At 42.2% G+C, this 17,578-nt stretch overlaps 1 protein-coding gene across 3 annotated transcripts in view; it reads left to right on the top strand.

Moving 5' to 3' along the window:
• Positions 1 to 17,578, top strand: part of Ankfn1 (ankyrin repeat and fibronectin type III domain containing 1) — a 384,869-nt gene that overhangs the window by 128,949 nt on the left and 238,342 nt on the right. For all 3 annotated transcript variants that reach the window (XM_076936037.1, XM_034506546.2, XM_076936038.1), the window contains exon 2: positions 10,641 to 10,681. The gene's annotated coding sequence lies outside the window, so the exon portion shown is untranslated. The remainder of the gene's footprint in view (positions 1 to 10,640; positions 10,682 to 17,578) is intronic.

Here is a 17,578-nt window from a genome sequence, read left to right on the forward strand (position 1 = left end):
TTCTTCTCAAGCCATCCTGGCATTTTATAAAAGAGTAATATGGCCCTTACCTGGTACCGCATCTCATCTACACGTGGTGCTGATATCCTGAGCTGCATCCCAAAACCTCCCTCCTTGGTAGTTCTTTGTTTCCAGCCCTATCGGTCTGGCTGCTTCCAGGTGCTAGTTCTGATTTTGTAACTTAAGGTCCTTCATTAAGACAAGTGGCATAATTCAATTCATACCAAAATCCCCATAGTTCAAATAAATCTTATCAGCATTTAGTCCTTCAAATAGGGGTGAACCGGTCAATCCAACATCTGCCTCCATCCACACACAAGGCTTTCCTTGGCCTGTGGAGTGGACTAATCTACATTGCTAACTTGACTACATTTAGAGAGACCTCTGATATGAGTGAGACCCATCTCTGGGTGTATCTGCGAAGACATTTCCAAAGAGAATTGTGGGTGCCATGGCCTGATTCCTGAACCAAATACAAAAGCTATCAGAGTGCAGAGAACCCCCTCCCCCCTGCTTGCTGGCCCTCCATGAAATGGATTGTTCTGCTTCACAAAGCCCACCCCACTATGATGGATTAATACCTCTGAAACCATGATCCAGAGTCAATTCTCCCAGCTCTAAGTCTTCTGCATCACAGTAGTGTGAAAAGCAGCCAGGGGAGGCACAGATCTGTCTCAGCAGCACCAACATTGGCCTTGATCATTCTGTTGTGGCTCCTTTTTCTCTGCACCACAGGAAGTCAGTAGCTCCTCCAGCCCCCAAATCCATCAATCGTGACAGTCCAAAAATGCTTCAGACATTGCCAAATGTGCCTAGATACCAGATAAGGACAAAATCCTTCAGTAGAAAGCCACAACCACAAGGCTGGCTATCTCATTTTCTTGAACATTCCAGGGGAAGGCTGGCTGCATTTAATTCCTAGAACATCCATCTCCACTGCCGCACCACTACAGGGGAAAAAAAAATTAAAAGAAAGAAAGAAACAGAACTGTGTCTTATTTGGCCAAATGGATGGTCTCCAGAGCATTTTATTTTGCCCTTCCTAGCCTGCTTATATAATTCTGCGGAGAGCCATTTAGCCGTTCCATGTCCCTAAGCTTGGTAGCTTTAAGGAAGTGTCTCCCAACAGTTCTCCACAGGTGGTACAGTCGGAAGCTGTTCACTTCCATTATCTTCTATGATTTTCTACTAGAATTTTTTAGATTTCCTTCCCCCCCCCCATCATACCACTTCTTTGGTTTTAATTGTAACAGCATTTAATTTTTTTCCCAGTTCTTATCTTTCCTTGATCCCTGAAAGATCAGCATTTCTCAGGAGAAAAGAAGTGCTTCAGTCCCATGGGAGTACCTTCCTTCAGGTCTCTATTTCTAACAGTCAGATTTAAATGCAAACTCAAAGTCTATACTCCAAACCTATTGATTCTTGCTCAACCCTAAGATATATCCTAGAAACTGCTACTTCAAGACAACAGCTCTTTAAACATACGCCTTAGTCAAATGCCTAAAATAAGTGGAGAGTCCTAATTTGCTCCAACCATTACCTTGGTCAGGGTATCTCAGATCCATGTTGGAATCAGACATGGATTTAATAACTATAGTGTGTTTAAGATATAAATGTTAGGAAGAAAAGCTACCACGAGACTTTATACTTGAGCCACAAGTTGAAAGAGGTTTTCCACACCCACCCCACCCTACCCTTTGTGCAATTCCAACCGAGACAAAAACAGAAGTCCTTATAGGTCACTGGTGTTCCCAGGGTCCAGCACTGCACTGAAGCCAGAAACTGAGACTTGAGGTCTCTCCTCCGGGTGGAATTTAACACTCATGTGTAATTTGAAGTCCAGATAACCTACTGTTGACCTCAAAACTACATTTACTGCAAGTCATTATCCCTAAAGCAAGTCAGGGATGAAGGTTAGCCAGGCATTCACACCTATAACCCCAGTGCCAAGAAGGCAGGGAAACAGGAGTTCAAGGTCAGACTGAGCTACAAGGTGATAGGAAGAACTGGAGATGTAGATGAGTGCAAGGCCCTGCTAACTCTGGTCATGAAAGCTATGCCAGCATCCAAGGTGTCATACCTGAGCACGTGTGCTGCTTCTTAATGTATCAGAGCTTTCCAGAGAGTGCTATAATTTGCCAAGGGTTGGGATGATAACTAAACCCTTACTTTTTTTTCAACCTGTGGATTTGGAAGCAACAAATTTAACTGAGGACTAGAGTATCCGATAACCCCCAAACAGCAGCAGCTGGCAAAGCTTCATGGAAACTGGGAAACCAGGCCTTCTGGTTGCCCTACTCCGAACTGATACTGAACTGACACCACTTGCCAGGCAGGCACAGGCATAGAGGTTATCAGTTAAAATATTATGATCTCTCTGGGCTCATCAAATGCTCTGCTGTCAATGTCTTGAAAATCTGAGTCACTTTAGAACAAAGGATGCCGCTTTTCATTTTGACACCAAGATGCCCAAATTCTGTGGCTGGTCCTGGGCAGAGAGGTACTGGTGACAGAGGCAGTGAGGGTGGAGAGACAGAATCTTGCCGCCTGAGAAGCCTGGAGGCTCACTCTTCATTGCATAGCTGCAGGAATGAAACATTGTTCTAAATACTGAAGAAGAGAGTTCCGGTGCTGTGACCTCCCCAGGTGGAGGAGGTTTAAAACAGCGCCAATGGAGGTCAGCTTTTGTAAGAAAAATTATAGTGCCTTTTTTTTTTTTCCTTGCCTTTCAGATTTTTTATATGTGGGCTTCATAATATGTTGTGACTTCAAAGGCAATGCTTCATTAAAATTGATAGCTTGCTATAGACACACATGGTCCCATGACTAGATTACGTTATTTAGCACAAATTAGAAAGATACTCTATTGCTTGCTCAAATCCATCACTTTGATATTTGAATAATTAATCCTAAGAAATTCATCATTTAATTATAAGGTTTAAACAGTGCTGAAGAGACATGAAAGGTTTCTAGGAGTCTATTGTTAGCTGACAGTGAAATAGGAGCGTGAATGTCTGAAGATTGAAAATATTCCATACCAGATCCTATTTTAATGGTGTCATGGATTTGAATATGAATGGAACTGCCAAGCATCCTTGGGGCTGACCACCTTAAGTTAAATAATTTGTATTTGTTATCTCCTTCTGGCTGGATTGTTACCTGAAACTCCTGGTGTAGAAATTAAGAGCTTTTTGGAGGGTCAATTTTAGCTCCCCAGAGAGATATGGTTTACATACACAGCATGCTGTGATGGTTCCTAAAGCATAGCCCCATGGGCACCAGTGCCTCAATTTATCCATCTGTGAGGACACCTGTGAGACAAGAAGACCTCGTGTTATTAATGTGATCCCTTTCCGGTGCAGGTGCAGCTCAATTGACACATAATTTACTGTATTTCTCTGGTTCCCCTATAATAGAAGATAGGCATATCACAGGTTAGTTGAACATCTTGGCAGTTCTAAGAAAAGAAGTCTATTCTCAAGAATAGTTTTCATTAAAGATAAAAATATTGAGAAGGGAGATGGGGAAAAATTCAAAAGTTTAGGCCCAACAGATGTTACCCCAGAGATAAACTTCCCATGCCCATAGCTGGATGGCTATTTGGGCTCCCTCTTAAGGACCCAGACAATGGAGGAATTCAATGCTACAGGGTAGTAAATAGTTTGGGGTTTAATTTTAAGATTGAATCTTTATCATTAAAAGCCCTCCATCTTTCCAGTCAAGGGACCCTGTTCCCTTCCTGCCCAGCCAGGCATAAGCTAATTTTAGGAATCCTACCCCTTCCATAATGTAGATATATCTTATATCATCTATTCAAGATCTAGGTCACTTTGCCTTTTCGAATACAGCGGCTCTGCCTAAATCAACCACGTGGTTGCGTGCTGCAGCTAGAAACGGCCAGCCAGAGACACCAGCCCTGCCACCCACAAGACGCTAGCGTGGGAGATGGCTCTGCCAATCTTCCATGTTGTCTCTGCAAGGCTGGGCAGTGGCCAGACCATCCCGCCAACCACACAGGCTCGGTACAAATGAGACTCTAATTCTTAGATTACCCAAAGGCTTATATATTTGGTAATGATCAATAACAAGATGCTCATACAATCAGAAGTGTAACCCAATACTCAACCTAGATATACCAACTACCTTTGACTGCTACAGACAAGCAAACATCAGCCTCCTCCTTTTCTCCCTCTCTTGTTCTCTGTCTCTCCCTTAGCTCCTCCTCTTTCTTCTCCTCATCTTCTCTTTATTCCTCCTCTTCCTCTTCTTACTCCTCCCACCTTAGCTCCTCCTACACACAAGGGGCAGGACTTTGAAAATGGTAGTCATCTTCCAGGAACTTCTTCTGCTTCTGGTCTGTACAATGTGAGCAAACAGTGCCTCCCACTGGCTCTCCCCCACCACCACAGACTGCACAAACCCATCTACATCTCTCCCCTATGTTAACAACCTTTAACTGTCTTCTGCAGCTCTGAGAATAATAGGCAACATGGCTGAGATGACCTAACTTTTTTGGCTTATCCCCACCATGCCTTGCTCTTCTGCATGAAATTCTTCCATCCAACTAACTTGCATGCTATTTAGTGTTGCCTTGGCAGGTGTACTGTATTGGGTGTCCTGTATCAGGGCCTTTGTGCATGCTGCTTTCTATGGGAAGTGCTCCTTTTAACCTACACCCATTCACTGTGACATCTCAGTGACCTGAGAGATGTATCCCTGGTCACCCAGGTTACTATTCTTCATGTGTCCTTCAAAATGTGTGGCAAGAAGGTTCTTCTGAAGCATACATTTAGAATATGTTCTCACCTGTTGCCTGTGCCCTGGACAGCTCTCTGCCCAACCCTACCTGCCCTTGGGGGTTGAGGGTGAGGAGTCGTAGAGTCAGTGACACAGACTCTGGGAGCAGGTGAGATATGCAGCAGTAGGCTCATCTGAGCACTGCTGCAAGCTCCTTATACCCTCCACCTGCACCCCATTGGTCCCAAGAAAGCATCTCTTCTAAACAGCAGTCCCTGATTGGCTGGCATTGTCTGTACCCACAATCCTTGGTCTCTCAGGCAGTCCTCAATTAGGTCTTCCTGCAGGAGATGCTTTAGCAGCTGCACAGAGGCTCTGCTCTTCCTGCTAACATGCATCCTCGAGTTTATAATAACTATTAAAAAGTTTTAAAGTAGAAGTATACCTTAGCTCTCTTTGCTCTAAACTCACCATTTCCCACAAATCCATATGGCCCTTCTTTGGAAAAAGTTATCTTCCTTTATATAGGAAAACCTTCGCTTGCTACGGCATCCCTCCATTACACCAGCTACCTCACATCAGTGTAAGTGTGGTCCATTTCCCAACAAGTCTCCTGTGCAATTAGTTGGCTGAAAATGTCTTGGTGGTTTGCAATACTGAGTTTGTATTACATGCCCAACACCTAGAACATATTTCAAACATCTGATACATAGTGACTTATGTCTACAAAAGTAAAACTGAAAGAAAAAGGTGGGACCAGATAAAGGTTCATCAGTGAGGAGCACTTACAGAGGGTCGGAGTTAGATCCCCAGAACCCACAGCACCCACATTGGGTGGTTCACAACTGCCTGTAATTCCAGCTCTAAGTCACCTGCACACATTTGTGCATACCACATACCCACACATAGTCACACACATGGATATCTAATTAAAAATAAAATTAAAAAAAATAAAAATTGAGATAAAATAAAAAATTCTTTTAAAAAGAATAAAAGCACCTTATATAAAATAATATAGCATATTATTTTCACTGAAAAAAATTGAATGATAGAGATCTGCACATGTAGAGGGGTGTGTGGGAGTGTGTTCCAATGCATGCACATGCTTGCTCTGATTAGCATAGACCATTAGGAATGATGCCCAGATGCACTGTCTCATAGACGCAAGACCAGATCACCAAGCAAAACACTTGCTTCTTTACGTACATCAAAGTAAATCTATGTTGTTCTGAGAGCTTTTGCCTTGCTTTAGTGCTTCCTGTAGTTTCCAAACTTTCTGAGATGAAAATTGTTTATTTAAATTAAAAACACTTTAACTGTTAAAAAGCTAGAAAGAAATCAAAACACAAGAAACCATTTATAAGTAAACACAGTAAGGCAGTGGAACGCCCACCCAGGTCCGGGCAGACACACAGTGCTGAGGCTGCATGGAAAAATAGCCAAATTCCAATGCCATAAGACAGAGCACTGGAAACACTTGGAAAATTCTTTAAACACCAGCAGTAACTGAGGAGTGGGATTGACAACTGAAACACTGTTTATGAAGAGTCTCCAGAAACAATCTGACAGGACGTTTTCAAGTTGAGCCTGTGGTGTGTTAACACTGAACCCAAAGTCAGAGACAAAAAGGCTAGCAAGCTTGGGGCCTGCCTGTGGCCATTTAAGAAGCAGGAGCAGAAGCTTGGACAGTAGGTACCACCTCAGTGGGGGCTTACTAAAGTCAGCTGTAACTACTGGCATAGTAAGCTCTTAGGATGGTTCCAAGTGTTTGCATTAAGTCTTCCATTAGACATAGCAGTCAGGAGAGATGCAGTGCTGTTCTATTGTCATTTTAAGAATAAACTTAGACAGGTCTAGTAACTAGCTACAGATCACCATGTTGCTTGGTAGAATTGATGAGACCGGCATATGCTCAGACAGGGTTGTAGACCGAAGCCATCAAACTACAACATCAGAACCCCAGGGCCTTCAACTCAAAAGGTCAGATGGTTTCTGCTTTCTTTTTCTGGAAGTATTTGGCCAGAATCTAGGACTTCATGCATGCTAGGCAAATGGTCTACCACTGAGTTACGGCCCAGCACTGAAATGTCAGATTCTACTTTAAAAGTACTTTATCAGAATGCAAAGGGCATCCACCATTTACAAAACCTTATCTGACCATTAGCAATATGTTCCCTTGAATAAAGCCTTCACTAGTCATTCTTGAGTTACCAGATCATTTAGGAACATTGATCCCCAGTACCCCCAGGAATAAATGGAATCCAAAATAACTGCTCCTACCACAGAATCCAGCAAATAACTAGAATTAACATGAAACAGAGGTGGAAACTAGTTGAATATTCATCATGGAAGGTAAGAGCTATTTCATCTCAAAATCCACAGTCCTGGGCTCTCTAAAGTACATGTAAAATACTGCAAATGGCAGCCTTGGGTTCTAAGACCCCAAAGGGGGGCCAATGTCTCTTGCCAAGATCCCTTTGGTATGTGATCGTGCGCATACAGGTGTGCGCACGCCCGTGTGCCCGTGCGCGCGCACACACACACACACACACACACACACACACACACACACACACACACCTGCTTTCTCCCCTCCTGCCCTGGAGTAGGAACCAAACCTTCTTGTGGTGTTGTTCTCAGGCACAAGCTTATCATATAAAAGCATTCAGGCAGTTCATGGTACACTAAGCATTCAGGTCTCTTAGTAACTAACTCTATTAAATGTAAATTTCTCATGGAGAGATGGCTCAGTGGCTAAGCGCACTGACCGCTCTTCCAGAGGTCCTGAGTTCAATGCCCAGCAACCACATTGTGGCTCACTGCAGTGAACTCTGATGCTCTCTTCTGGTGTGTCTGAAGAGAGCAACGGTTCTGAAGAGAGCAACGGTGTACGCATATACATAAAATAAATAAATAAATTTTAAATGTAAATTTCTCTTTCTAGACCATATCACTACCTTCCCTGTTACCAGCCAGCAGTATAATCCTGAATCAGGTTGCCATGGGGTCTCTCCAAACTGTCTGGTAGTCTCTAGAACCAGACAGATATTTATAAGGAAGGACAAGGTACATGATTAGGAGCCAGCAATGTGTTCTGTACACAGTGGGACTCAGCAGGCTGGTGAATGAGTTAGTTCATCATCTTAAGGGCACTTTTCCTCCTTTGTCTGTGGTGGAAACGGGCCTTATAAAAGCAAAGACGAGTTTTTACATAGCTGTGAAGTCTCTGTTCACTTATTTTGTACCCCGAGGAAAATAATAAGTACCCCACATTAGGTAGCTACATTATGCCATCTTGAGGAGCGCTTTGAATAGTGTTTAAAGTAATCAATAGTATCGTAGAAAATCGTTTCCAAAATGAAGAGTCCTAGTCCACTGAATCTCTGAAATGGCAGACAATTTTTCTTTGTTCATACTTTGTGGCTAAAGAACCCATTATCTAAGGAAATAGTAAAAGCTTTTCTTAGGAGGTAGGAGAGTTCTAAATTTGTTTCTTAGCAACAAGTTCCTTAAAGGAGCTTATGAGGACACAATTTCTGAAGCAGTTTCAGTACACATTTGTATTTAGAAGGACACGAGGTAAGGGAGCATATGTGGGCCTGGAAACAGAGAGGCATCTATAGTTTCTTCCAATTAGTGGCACACACATTACACTACCAGGCCTAGATACAAAACCCAGCCAATAAAAATGTAACGCCTACCTGAATAGACAGCAATCGTTCCCATTCTTTATGGGGCCAGCAATTTAACAATGTGACAACTTTGAACTTTTTCCCCATGGACAAGGTATTAGTTGGTTTGCTAACATATTAAAAGCTTTTCTAGTGTAGATACTAACTGTGTGCATTATACTCCGCAGACAGAGAAATGATGTTCTGATAAACTAATCTGGAAGAGAAATTTGGCGTGATTTTGACATCCAATAGGGAAAATGTCTTACCTGAGTAAGAATGTCTACATTGCTCCCTTCCTGGGTGCCATGTCTTAATTTGCTTTTCCAACTTGGCCTTTTAATAATATTAACAACACCGATTAATATTTGTCAAGTCTTCAGTGTACTAGTGAGCTTTTTGTTTCTGTAACAAACACCTGATCATATCAACTTATAAAGAAAAAAGTTCTTCTGGCCCAGAGTTGTAGAAGCTTTAGTCCATAACTGAATGTTTCATTGCCTTAGACTCCTGACAACACATTGTGGTAGAAGCCATAATAGAGCAAAACCATTTACCTCGTGGCCAGGAAGCAAAGGAGAAAAAGGAAGGGACCAGAGATCTCTTGTCCCACTGAATTTCACTTCCTCGAGATTCTATCATGTGACAATAGTGCCAAGCTGATGACTAACCATTTAAAATCTGTGCTTGTAGGTCTGGAACATTCCAGATCCATACTATGGTATTGACTATTTTATGAAACTATTCTATACTTACTGTCCATCTTAACTCCTTACAATGGTTCTTTGAAAGAACGCTGTTATCTTTGATCAATTGCTGAGCACTGAATTAGTTCTTAAAAATTGGTTCTTAAAGTTATACTATTATTAAGAAAAATGACAGAGGTCATGGCTGAGGAGATGGCACACTCATTTGGCAAGAGCAAGCATAAAGACATGAGTTCTCTTCTCTAGCATTCATTTAAAAGCTAGGCATGGTCCTGTGCACCTAGAAATTCTCAGGAGCTCACTGGCCTGCCAGAGTAGGTAAAGACAGAAGCTTCTAGATCTGCAAAAGACCCTGTGTCAAGGGAATAAGATGGGAAATATAAATGGAAGATAATAGAAGTCTTAGAAGTCTTCCCCTGGCCTCTACATGTGTGTACATTGATTATAGACACTTCCATACTTAGCATTTACATGCGTGCACCCCCAGACACATACAAGCACATATGGACACAGCACAAAAACTGTGGGTGGGGTGGGTATACATAAATCAAATGACAGATATTAGAAGCATATTGCTCACATAATGGCTAACCAAACTTTTCCAGATCAGTATCCACAGTGGGAGCTTCATGAGGGTCTGAGGACCCTTGGATGACTTGAGTGTTCAGTCTAAGATATGTCCTTGATCTATTCAAATCTCAGAATGTTTAGAGTCTGTCATGCTGTTGAAAGATGATGCAAGGGTGGAGAGGGAGAATTTTGGCTGGCATTGTCCATTAAATGTACTACCCTAAAAAGTACTCCCTTGGTTATGACCAAGTTTATTTTTTAAAACAAGCTGAAGTGTCTGAATGGCTGCCATACTGAACAAATTGCCTGTACACTTAGTGAATCCCTTCTAAGTGGATGGTAGCTTGTTTCCCCTTTTCACTGCCATCCTTGAGAAGCCTGGCATCCCCTGCAGTCTCCCTACCAATGCTTTTTATTTCTTAGAAGAGAAAACAGTCCACTTATCCCAATAAACATGGAGTTGAGAAAACTATAGTTGTTTGTTGTTTTGTTTTGTTTTTAAGGACATTCTTTTAATGGAACAACTAACTGTCAGAACTAGGCCTTCAAAACCAAGGTAGAATGTCAATATGAACCAGAAGTGAGAGAATGTTGAATCTAAGCTGGTGAGTAAGACAAGCAGATACCTCCTAGTTCCCCTGCAGGATAGGACCTGGGAGGCCAAGTGTGCATCAGTATTCAGGATGCTTAGGAGCTGGGAGCTGAGTGTGGAAGGAGATATGGTGGTTGATATAAATGTTTCCCTTAAATGCTTCCTTTGTGGGTTCTAGCTTTTTGCTCCCCGGGCAGAGTCTCCTGATAAATACATTTTCATCTTTAGATTCCTCATTATTTTTCCATCAGTGACTGTACGTTTAAAGGCGATTCAATGTGGGTTTCTTCTGCCTCCCATTTGAATTCGTTACTGTACAATTTCTTAAACATGTTTTTTTTTCTCTCTCTCTCTTTATTACAGAGGCTGCCCTTCAAAGACAGACATTTCACTTGCAGCAAAATGTAAGTACATTTCTTCCTCAAAATAATATCTGTGTCTCAGCTGTCGCTCTGAAAACCTCATCTTTTAAGGCTTCCATCTCCTACCTCCTACTGCTGTGTCATTAAAATCTGGTGCCAACAAATGAGGACACAGTTTGAAGTTATAACATTTCATGGGGCTTATTTGTGAAACACCGTAGAAGCATTTCAGAAACGGTTTTGGAAGAAGACCTGGAATTGTGGCTATGAAAATATTGCATCTAAAAGCAAAGGGGGCATTATGCATATTTGTTGTGACATTATGGCTAAATGACATCCAACATCTGAATATTCGTTACCCCTCGAGTGGCTAATGTATTTCTCTTTTCTCAACCAGTCTTCACCATGGATTCACAGGCCCCTCCTAGTTTAAGAGCAAGGTAGTTTCCTCAGTAATTCCTTCCTGCATCTGTTAATTACGGCTACTCTGTAAACCTATGTTCTTTCTAGAGCAAATCTCCTGTATATTGCATTCCTTCTGGAACTTCCAGTGTCTATACCAAACTGTGTATCTCTTCTCTTCTGTGAGACCAGATATAATTGTGGTGGGTCTGAACTGGGAGGATAGGCATTTCTCAGGTTTTACCTTTAAATTAACATGTGAATATATATATATATATATATATATATATATATATATATATATATATATATATGTGTGTGTGTGTGTGTGTGTGTGTGTGTGTGTGTGTGTGTGTGTGTGTGTTCATATATATACACATATATATTTCTCAGTATATTAGTATGTGTTTATCCCTGGATAATCTAGTAATACATCAATTCAAAAGGCAGAGGATTGATTTAGGTCTAATATGAAGGCTGTAGGGTATTCATAAGTAGCTGAAAAAGCTAATGAGTTCCTTGCCACTGAAGATAAGTGGTCACAAGATAAGCAACCACAGAGCAAAAGGGTGAGCCAGCCATTTGCAGTTTATACAATCCTGCTTTATACAGAATTTCCAGCAAGGGGTTCATCTTAGCAGCCACTGAAGCGTTTAACTAGACATTCTTAGACCTGTCAGAAACCCAAGGTCTCACTGGAATTGCGCATACCACACGATCGCTAATAAATTCCCCTCGGATTGTTCAGTCCCTAAGACAATGTGTTCAGCCGAACTGCAAGAAAAACTTAGTTTATCCTGACTTCCCAGGGTGATGTCTTTCTGTTCGCTCCATCCAGCAAATTGATCCCACTGCTCACTGGTAAATATTCAAACATCAGCAGCAAGAGACTCTCAGCATCATTCAAACTTCACGTCCAAGTGTTATGCATCCACCAGACAGTATATATAATTTACATTTCAGATGCCATCCCCTTTCCCCATTTCCCCTCCCTAGAAAACCCCATCCCATGCCCCCTTTTCCTTTTTGCTTTTATACATTTTTTAAATGTTAATCAAAGGCTTTATTTTTTAAATGTTAATCAAAGTTTGGTAATACTCAATCAGAAGTGTAACCCAATACCCAACCTAGATATATAAACTATCTTTGACTGGTGGAGACACGTGAACATCTGCCTCCATGCTCCCCTCCCCTTTCTCTCTCTTTCTCTCTCTCATCACCTAGCTTCACCCTTCCTGTTAAAATAAAACCACCAGACAGTTTCTAAGTGTTGAGCTCCATGTTCTATTGCTTCTGTCTGGATTGTGTTATCAAAACACCTGCATGTTAGGAATATTTTAAGTGGCTTTTCCCAATAAAGTCACATTAGATTTTCAGGAGCAGGCCTCCTTTTCCTGTGTTATCAGGAGCATATTTCTTGTACAGATGTGAGCTTTTGTCAATTTTCTTTCTTCAGAACATGGCACTCACTTCAAGGGGTTGCCTTGAGCTTCTTTTCTGACATTCATATTTATTATTTGATATTTAATATAATTTAGTATTCATATTTAATAGCTCTTTAACATGTGGCACTGTCAGGTTAGTTCCACAAATGTTTTAAGTGATTTAATATTACACCTTAAACTATAGTTCCTATGTGTTCCCCGTGAATATTAGGTGAACAATTTGATTTTTAAAGGTTTCTTTCTATTTTTAAGTATTTTTATGTGGGGAATTGGGTTGTGTGCCCATGAATGCAGATGCCCATGGAGTTCAGAGAGGAGCTCAAATCTTCTAGAGCTAGAGTCATGGCAAGTGGTTGTGAGCCACCCGATGTGGGCGCTGGGAACTCAATTTGGAGCCTCTGGAAAAGCAGTACATGCTTCTCACTGCTGAGCCATGTCTCCAACCCCCAGTTTAATAGTCTATAAGATTTATTTTCATTTATTGATTATGAACGACTTGCAGGGGGGGGAAGGGAGCACATTTGTACATGTGTGCAGGTGTTCATAGGGGACAGAAAAAGGACGTCTTTGATCCCCTGGAGCTGGAGTTAAGGTGCTTGTTTGGTGGGACCCAATCTTTGGTCCTCCGAAAGAGCAAATATGTCTCTCAATCACTGAGCCATCTCACCAACTCGAGTAAAAGGTAATTCAAAGCAGCATCTTAAAACATTACATATAAACATAAGCATACCAATGATGACTCTTACCCCCCCAGATTTTTTTATCAAGATCTCAGTTAAAGCGCCCACTGCCTTATAGAGCTCTGGTCAGAAGAAGAGCAAGAAACTTCCTGGTTCGCCATAGTGATCACACACAATGCACAGTGACCTAGTCCATTAGGAAGAATTCCAATGTGTAAACAGCACTGGAATTTACAGTATCCAGACAAAGGGGGTCTACTCAAACCCCTGAGTCGTCTCTGGGTGACTGGAAGATTTGTCTTCCCCAGGGAGTCACAGAAATGCCTTGAAACCATTAGACTGGGACTCAAGAGATTGCAAGTGGTTCAGAGCACTAGAGCAGCTGCAGAGGACCTAGGCATGGGTCCCAGCACCAACATGGTACCACACAATTGTCTATAACTCTAGTTCCATAGGATCCAATGTTCTGACCTCTTGGGGTACCAGGCATGTGCATGGTACACAGACAAACATAAATACAAAATACTAATACACACTGTGGTGGTTTGAATATGCTTGGCTCATGGGAAGTAGCATTACTAGGAGATGTAGCATTGTTGGAATAGGTGTGGCCTTGTTGGAGGATGTGTGTCACTGTGTAGGCAGGCTTTGGGGGCTCCTAGTGTTTAAGCTCTGTTCAGTGTGGAAGACACAGTCTCTTTCTGACTGCCTTTGGATCAAGATGTAGAACACTCAGCTCCTTCTAGATCACTGTGTCTGCCTGGGTGCTCCCATGCTTCCATCTATGATGATAATGGACAGAACCTCTGAAATTGTAAGTCAGCCCCCATTTAAATGTTTGCCTTTATATGAGTTGACTTGGTCATAGTATCTTTTCACAGCAATAAAAACCAAGCTAAGACACACATAAAATGAATGAATCTCTTGAATACACACACACACACATATATCAAAACTGCAAGTCAATGACTACTGAGATTCCTTTTGGTAGCCACAGTCATCAGCATGTCTGGAGCCCAAGGACCTAAGGATGACTGATACACAATCAACACCCAGCTTGACAGTAAGTACTCTGTTCATGGGGTCTGGGGAATGTGTACAGAGCATGGAATACCAACCTCACTGGAGGAGGATAACTTAGCCAAGACAGGAAAATAGACCCTATGGAAAACTAAGGCGGGACCATAGGAGGAACCCTCAGAGTAAAACTCTGAGTTCTCACAGCCTCGTCCCTCCCATTCACTCTCTGAGGTGCATGATTCTGAGAACACTTCACTCTCTAAGTTCTTTTATTATGGAAGACCAACGAAGAAAAAGATGGCTTTTGCTGAATGTTTCAAAGTTTATAATAATCATCTAAGATTATGTTGGTAGGGGGCACCTAAAAGTACATTGATGTGTAAGGGATTTGTATAAGGTTTTTGCTTGGTTAGTTGGTTGGTTGGTTGGTTGTTGGTTGGTTTGGTTTGGTGATTTTTTTTTTTTTTTTTTTTTTTTTGGTGGTGTTCCTGACATTCTGATGACAAACTTTGGGCTTTAAAGCCAAATCTATACAGTCACAGAAAATAGCATCGTGCTGAGCCCAGGCAGTCTCCTTCAGTCTTGCCCCTACTGTTGTTGGACTCAAGTACCCACAGTCTTCGAGACCACTGCCTCTGATGGAGCACTGTCTTCTCTCTGGGTGGTATGTGTGAGAAGGTTGCCAAGCAAACCTGAACTACCCAGAGGCCTGTAAAATGCGCAATTGCTTTTTAAGAGGCATGGCGATATTGTGTGTTCCTTTCGATATTTTGGCAGTCTGGATTTTCTGCAATTTGTGGTTTTGCAATTTCTCTTTACACAGACAACACCCTGGCTCTCATTCAATGCCCTGTTGGTGTGGCTGAGGTGGTGGGGGAGGGGGGAGATTCCCCAGAGCTCTGTCTGCTACAGTGAAAGAAGGAAATGTTAATGAAAGAAGTCAGAAAGAATGTTCAAAAATGATGGAAGTTGGTGGGTTCAAGGGAAAGAAGCAACTTTTAATAAATTGTGAGCCCAGGGTTTTGTCTGGGGGCTCTCAACAATTGAGCAAAAATTTTTGCCTCTATAATCCTCGTGGGGTTTGTCTGGGTTACAATATCAGTTTCCTCCTCCTCTTCCTCCTCCTTTTCTTATTCTTCTTCCTCCTCTTCTTCCTCCTTCTCCTCCTCTTCTTCCTTTTCCTCTTCTCCCTCTTCCTCTTTTTCCTTTTTCTCTTCTTTCCTCCCTCTTCAGTCCCCCTCCCCTCTCTATTTTCCTCCTCCTTCTTATTCTACTTGTATTCAACAAGCTTAGAGGAGTTTTGTTCCCCCTGTGTGCCACAGGCCCCCTCCCTCTTTGGACAGCCTCTTCTTTGGACATTTCTGTCTAAATCTACTTGCTAATTGCTTATTTCATGAGCACAAGCTCACATGTGCCAGGATCTGTTGCCTTGGCAGTATTCTGATGGCCTTTGCTTCTCCTTCCTAGCAGTTGAAGTGGCCTTTGCAGAGGTCTGTGGCTCCAAGCTGTACAGAGATGGGGCGTTTATCTAGGGCAAAGTGGTTTATTCTGTCTCTTTTCATTGCCTCGGCAAAGGCTTGGCTGCCTTCTGTTGCCTTTTCAGAGCTGCTAAGCATCCAAGCTGAAGAATCTGAAGTTGCACCCATGGTCACCTTGCATTCCTTCTGTTTCTTTGTCTGGAAACAGACCTGAGGTCACCATGTACTGGATTCCATTTGCTATGGCCTCCCAGTGTTCAGCAGAGATCTAAGACTAAAGGACACCTAGTTCTACACTGGTCATGACCTAAATGACATTGTTTCTTAAGTTTCTAAGGAATTTAAAGATAATTGCTATTCATATGTTAATTACCATCCCTGAGGTCTGCCTTGGAGAAAATATGATCTTACTGTGATTCTTAAGGCTTAGCAAATGCTCTTGTTATGGAATTGTTGATTGTAGGGGAGGTTTACTTTGGGAAAAACACATTCCATGTCTTAAGGTACAATACCCCAACCTAAGAGGCCACAAGACTCCTGTGGGAACCACTCTTCCATTCCTCTGTTCTGGTAGAAAGGCCACCCTGTCTTTTGCTAGCCTGAGATGGCTTCCCTGTGACTCCAGGTCACTTGTGCTGGCTGTGCCGTCTTAGAACAGCTTAGAAGCGTCCATTTGTCCCACGTGACAACCCTCCAAATATTTTGGAATCTAAGCTCATGTACTCTCAGAGTCTTCCTTATCCAGACTAAACTTCCCGAGTCCCATTAAGCATCCTTCAAAGGGCTGGGTTAGTTAGCGCTTTGTTTGTCCAGGTTCCCTTTTCAATGTCTGTCTTAAAATGTTACAGTCTGAAATAAAAAGATACTGCTGAGAAGCCTGGCCCTAAGGAGCTCCAAGGAAACAAAGCTTTCATCCCAGGTGCGGGATTTCTATTAGTCTAGTGGGGAGAACATCAAGAAATTTAACAGCATTTTGGCCCCAAGGTTAACCCAGAGGCCTTAAGAGGCCACAGCTAAGCTGCCCCAGCTCCGCTTAGCCTTCTGTACACGGTGTTCTATAATGTAAGATCTTTACCTGGATCCCCAGATCTTCCTGAGAACTGACAGGAACTCTGATTTTTTTTTTTTTTTCTTTTTTAAACCCCTGTTCCAGTTTGATTTGCCTCTTGACGTCACTCAAGAGGTTTGGTAAAGAAGGACCATCTGGATCTTGAGCTCCTTGAAGGGGGAGTCATATTTTATTTATCTTTGTCTCCCCTGAAATGTCTGTGACATTCTCTTGCACAACCTGATGTTCGGTGAATGCTTTTCTGAAACTCAGCAGCAAATTCTAACACAGGCAGCTCTCCGATCCCAACAGGGACTTATCTACAGATTGACATCGGTGCCCTTTAGAAACTAAAAGGCGAGTTTTATATGTGTCTGCTAGTACATGGCAGTCTTCTCTTCTACAGCTGACTCCCATGAGAGCTCAGGTCTAGGGTCATTTGCGTTCTATCCACACTAGACTTTCTCTCTGATCCTGTTCCTGATGTGAGAACTTTATGACTTTATGACTGCCTCATAGGTTATCTTAAGGATGGATCCAGGTAAAAAGTATAGGGGAAGCACTAATTAAGAATGCCATTGTTGTTGCTTCTTTTTTTCTCACAATGGGGACATTTCATGACATCCCCCTGTGTTAACAGGAACAACAACTGGGCATAACTTGTTCCCAGTACCCCAGGACTGTAGGGGTGACTCCAAATAATCATTTCAGCATTGACATGATAGTGCAACTTAACTAGATCAACTTCTTTATGGGCTACCTAATTTCGGATACACATTCGACGGAAACGGAGACAGCTAAAAGGCGAACAGCATGGTCACCATTTACAAAAGCCATTCAGAAAGGACGGTATCCCATTCTTCAGC

This window comes from Arvicanthis niloticus, chromosome 6, assembly GCF_011762505.2.
Source record: "Arvicanthis niloticus isolate mArvNil1 chromosome 6, mArvNil1.pat.X, whole genome shotgun sequence".
NCBI lineage: Eukaryota > Metazoa > Chordata > Mammalia > Rodentia > Muridae > Arvicanthis > Arvicanthis niloticus.